Here is a 6,000-nt window from a genome sequence, read left to right on the forward strand (position 1 = left end):
GCATTCAGTGCCCTAGGTGGCGATGGACAAAGCGCACAGCTGTTCCCGCCAACGTCCTCCCGTGTCCCGAGGGGCAGCCTGTAGTAATTCAGGCAGTGTGTGTATGTGTTAAATTTGGGGAGGGGGAAATGAGAGAGAAAGATCCGTCATTTGAGGACTTTAGGAAAAGCTGACACGCATTGCCAAAGAGTACTACTCTCTGCCTCCTCCAAACGCATCCCTGGAAAGCAGAAAGGCAGCTCCCTACGTGACCATGAGCCACTTTGCCTCCCCGAACTGTTGTCCTGGGAGGACGAGGAGGGCGGGTAGCTCACATCTTACCCTTCGCAGCGATAAAAACTAGAGTAGGAGAAGAAATGCAAGACAGTGCAGTCTGCTGTGCAGACCTCTGGCTGCTGCACACAGCAAACTCTTCTGGCTGGTGACTTTGCGGTGTTAACGCAGCCGGCCGTGCGCGGGGATAATGGGGCCGCCGAGCTGGCGGCATCGCTGTCCCTTGGGCCCCTCTTGTCACACAGACATGCCGCTCTCCGCAAAGAGAATGTGGCAGAGCTTCCAGCACAGCCCGCGTCCGTATGCCTAGAAATGTATGCCTGCGGCCTTAGTGAGCCTCGGGGAAGGCAAAGGCTAAACCTCCGGATGTGCTTTGAGGTTAGGAAGGCTGCCCCTGTGTCTTCAGAACTGGGAAAGGGCCAGGCTCATGCCCGGATGCGGTTGCAGGGCCAGACCTCAGTCAGGAGTCGCCCCCCCACTTAAAGGTGATTCTTCCCCATTACAGTCAGCATCACGTGAGCCTCCTCCGGAGACTTGATTCGGAGGGCTCTTCCTTTTTTCCTCTTTTCCTAAGGATCCAGCCTGGAGCTAGAAAGGCTGGAGGCCAGCTATTCCAGCCTCTTCCTTCGGAAGAGCCGCGTGTCCCTGGAGCCACATCCTCTTTTAACGCGGAGGCACAAGGGGAGCCTGGGATCAGGCAGGTAGCAGGCTCCGCAGGGAGAAAGTTGTACACCACTGGACTTTACAAGTATCCTTCCGACTTCTCACATCTGCTCTAGCAAACTGAGGCATGAGTGGGCTGACTTCTGAGAAACCACTCAAGGGACTCTAGACACTCATGAGCAACTAGGAGAAATGACAGGAAGAACCAGAGCTCAGGCACCTAGACCTGCCAGCTCAACCCTGGGAAAAATCAGGAAAGCCAGTAATCCAAACATGCCCAAAAGGAGGTTATGCCTCAACTGAGAGCAACCGATACCTAATGGGCTACTTGAAACAGGCTGAAAGCTAATAGTTGCTCAGCAAACCCTGGATTCTAGACACTCAACGTGTTCCTGCTAAACAAATCACTCTCCATATAGCAAACAATTAATCTGGAACGATTTACTGCACTAGAACTTAAATTTCATACTCTCTAAAGTAGCTGTAAAGCAATTATCAGGTTGCTTTTCACTCACAAGAATAACTTGTTTCCCTTGAAGTTAGATTGAGGGAAACTGTAAAATAAAAATTAGAATTTGATCACTGACAAAGTCATAAAATTAAATGACTGTTTCTAGTGGCAAATATGCTTTCATTACCTTAATTAAAGCAAGACAGTCAGTCCTCTCTCATTGCACATCCACTTTGGAGTCATGGAGTGGACTGGTGATCAGACAAATCAACCTTTAAATGGGGCCAAGTTTTTCCAGTACATTAGTTTGTGTTCCAGTGCATAAACCAAGCTTGCATGTGGCTTTGACCTTTGGTGCAAATGAAGTTTGGAGCACAACCCAACTGCTGATGTGGTTTTGCTAGAGCATCCTAAAAGACCCCAAGTTCTAGGAAGGATTTTGAACACAGAGACATCTTTTAACATGTGATGCTTTCAAAGCTGGCTGAGTTCTATGTACATCTTTAAAATCTGCCACATGATTCCACACTGAAAGTTGGAACCTGTATAATTAATGGTTATCAGAGAGTTCTTATGAAATCTATCTAGTTTTTATAAGTGACTTGATAGTAAGTAATATCTATTTAGTATATTTGAGGTAGGCACCAGTTGTTGACAAAGTTTATCACACATTAGTGATATAGAAAGACAATTTTGTCAATAAAACAGCATCATTTAGATATTTTAGAGTTCAGTTTATAATCCTAACCCCAACCTTATAATAAGTTAACTTGTAAATATGGTTTAAATGCAGACACCAGATGAACATAATCCAGTACCAGACATTCAATATCTTCTCATTTCCCAGATATGCCCAACTATTACCTTCCTGTTACTGACCCCTTGGTCTATAATATCCTGCACCCTGGACCCCCAAAACACCTAGCTTTTAAAGCATCTATTAGTAATCTCTCCTCGTTAGGTGTGTCACTATATTTTAGGAAAACTGTGTTTTGTAGGGCCCTCCTCAGTAGTTGAGAGCTCCTGCAGTATAGGGACTTCATCTTATTTTCCTTTGAAACCACAGGGCCTAGCACGAGGGCTGGTCTATAGACTATGCTCAGAAATGTTTGTTCAATGAATGAATGAATACATGAATGAAATATTTTATTGTATTGAGTCATTCTGATTTTCTTTTCAAATAGGATATGTGATAAACAAAAGTTACTTTGAAAATTTATTTACCAAATATACTTTTCTACATCTATGACCGTCAGTTTTTAAAATAGGACATAGTTTTAAAATTCTGATCATTATAGGGACCCACCTTTGAACTTGGTTGACTTTTCTCAGAAACAGAAATACTCAGAACAGGAAGAGGCAAAGAGATCAAATTTTGTTTTCTTTTTTAGTAAGATGAATTATTTACAGAAAACTGCAAGAAGGCATAGCAAGCATCTAACAAATGTAGCTGCTCTAACTATTTATATTAAATATAGCATTATAAAGTTCTTATTTTCTTCCAAATTTTTTCTGTACTTTTAACGGTAAGACATGTAGAATTTAAGATGACCGTTTTTCATTTCTTTAAGACAAGGCTTCAGCTGGTACTGGGGAAACAATCTCTGTTTGTTCCTGTCTGCTCAGGAGGACTGTTTCTAATTGATCTGGCATGGAATTTACTTGGAGATGTGTATGTTCCAACCGAAGCACAGAGCCTGTATGCTTTGTAAAGTGATAACCATATGGGCCTTATTTGAAACATTTGAGGATTTTTGACATTAACCTGGGTTAAATTGAGCTATAAATTCAACTCAAATATATACGTCCTGACAAATTCATCATCACTTTGGATAGATTCAATCCATGCTCCCCTCAGATTAATAAAGTCAATGACTGCTGATCACAAATGCAAAGGTTCACTGTGATAAAGTACCATAATGTTGTACTTTGCACTGTTTAAATGCAAATTGCCCATATTAAGCAGACATTTTCTACTGTTATCACTTTCAGTAGAATGGAAATGTTTAAAAATGATCTCTAGGTAAAGGAAAGGATATATAGTCAAGTCTATTTCCTCTTACACTATTTTCAAGTGCACTTCACGATCATCATTTAGATTTAATTAAACGACTCAGCTAAGCTAAAAAGCAAAGCGGCTGGAAGTTACCACTTAGAGAAACATTCAAGAATCATACAAAAATAATGTATTTACTAGTTTTCATTAGGGATAAAAATACATCAGAATTCTGTAACTCCTTTCCCCTATTTCTGAATATTAAATTTAGAGCTTACACTTTGTTACAGATAATAGTACTAAGTTATGGGTGTTGATGGTCCTTTCCTTGCAGCTTTAAATTGCCTTGAAAAAGATACAGTTTCTTTAATTAAAAAAGCTGCATAGAACTAATCCCTCTAGCTGAAAAAAGAAAAGTTTTAAGCAATCTCTTTCTGCTCGGAGAGAGAAAGGCAGACAATACCATAACAGATCAGAAACATAAGCTATAGTATGCAGCCAGGAGCACAGCAGGGAACTGAATACTGCTCCGACTGTGTCATTTTTTAATCCTCCATCCCAGTTTTCCCCGTCTGACCTCATGCTGAGATGAAGTTATCACAGAAGACAGCTTTACTCTCACCAATGAATCCAACCCTGGATCTGTATTATCCTCAGCAGATCAAAACACCGCTTTCATCAAATAGCATTATCTGCATAAAAGGCATGCAATTGCCCGATAATTTCACCCAAACTATGCTATTCATTTAAAGGACAAGAAGAGAAATGTAATTCATTCCTTTTGGGGGGTGGTAGAGAAAAGTGAGACTTGGGGAGAGACAGAGACTGGAAAAGCCAACTTATCCTCCTCTACTCATGGGAACTTTTCTGTTTTTAACACAAAATCCCAAGAAGGGGTCCATTTAAAAGTTCCCCTTCTCCTGGGCTTTAAGATTAATTGTTGGAGCAATTTGGTGCAGTTTGAGTGACAAAAGTGCAAGTTGTGTAGAAAACTGGCAATAAGAAATTACAAAGCTTACTGATGTCATTATCCATGCTTCCATGAACCCCAATAAAAACATCATATCCAGTAAAATTGGAGAAGCGTAAGAATTAGCTGAACAGTTGGATGAATTTTAACACAGCGTAGGATGTAGGCAGATACTTATTGGAAGATCTTTCTCTGCTTAAGAGAAGTTTGAATTTTTACAGTGGGAAAACAAAGACCAATTCCACAATTTTGAATTGATACTTTGATGATTGTTTAAGAAATCTTAGTAGCAAAGACTAGCTCCTTTTTTTTTTTTAATTTAAAAAACACTTTAGCTTCCTTCAAATTTTCCTTTCCATCTCATGTTTAAACAGTTCTCATTTGCATTGCAGATTGTGTAAGCTGTTATAATGGACTTCTCTTCAATGGACCCTAACTCTTTAGTGAATGACATCAGTTGTTTTGCTCAAGGTATCATGGTAGGTTAGAGCAATCAGACAGAACCATTTCTGTCCAGTAGAAGGAATTACTGAGAAGCACTAAAACTCCTGTACGGCTGTGGGTGACCTATTAGGCATATGTTAATGTCCTTATGATATGCATTAATCACCATAATTTTAGAGATTTACCTTGAAAATGTAAATTCTATTTTCAGCACTTTCATGATTTATTATATAAACTGACCAACTGGGCAAGAAATCCAGCTTAATCCCTATTCTGCCGTCACCCAGACAACATCTACCCACAAAAATGTGTAGGACAATCAGAACTGCTTGAAAAAAAGAATAACATTACCATGCTTCACATCAGTGGCCAGCAATACTCCTGGAAAACCATGAGACAGGTAAAGGAACAAAAACTTTTCCCTTGAAAGAAAGATATTGGTTGTAAGAGAAATTAATCATGGCATGATTATTGGCCCTCATTGATATTTTAATTACATTATGTGTATTCTCGAAAGCATTAAACTAGAATAAATAGACTTTTTCTCCATCCCACTTTCCTGAAACTACTACTTATTATTGAAATGCTCCAAGGCTAAAATTCTATGTAGATATATAGTCTGTTTAGTAGCAAAGTTCAAATTCATGTTTCCAAAATATAGCTTCCTGACAAAGAAATTATCTTAAATTTAATATGATTAAGCACTAAGCTGTGGAATTTCCTTGAATTTAGTGACAGCACTATTTTCATGTCAAATTTGATTAGAAGAACCAGCTTTCAGAGTGAACTGTTTAAAATCCCAAATCATTAACAGATTACTTAGGGTTCAGTCTCACAAAACTTCTTGTCTGAAATACCAACTAAAGGTACATAAGCAGAGATGGGTTTCACATTTGCCTACATATGTTTAGATGCAGCTGCTTTAGAAGTCACAGATTTATCTGAAGATGCCAGGAAGAAAAGACATTTGTATCCTCAGTATTCCTGGTAATCTCACCAGCACATTTATGATGTAATTCAGGCTCATACAAAATATTGTTTCAAATTATCATGGATCAATACACCCATCTGAAATGAACATAGTGCCAGAAACAACTTCCTCAAGAATTAGAAATTTTAAATACAAGATTTTGATATTTTATTTCTTCTTTGCTGTCACTCCAAACCTATGTTTGACTCATAACTGATTTCTCTAAGAGACTA

Source organism: Chinchilla lanigera, unplaced genomic scaffold (genome assembly GCF_000276665.1).
Source record: "Chinchilla lanigera isolate Chin_1 unplaced genomic scaffold, ChiLan1.0 scaffold00002, whole genome shotgun sequence".
Classification (NCBI taxonomy): domain Eukaryota; kingdom Metazoa; phylum Chordata; class Mammalia; order Rodentia; family Chinchillidae; genus Chinchilla; species Chinchilla lanigera.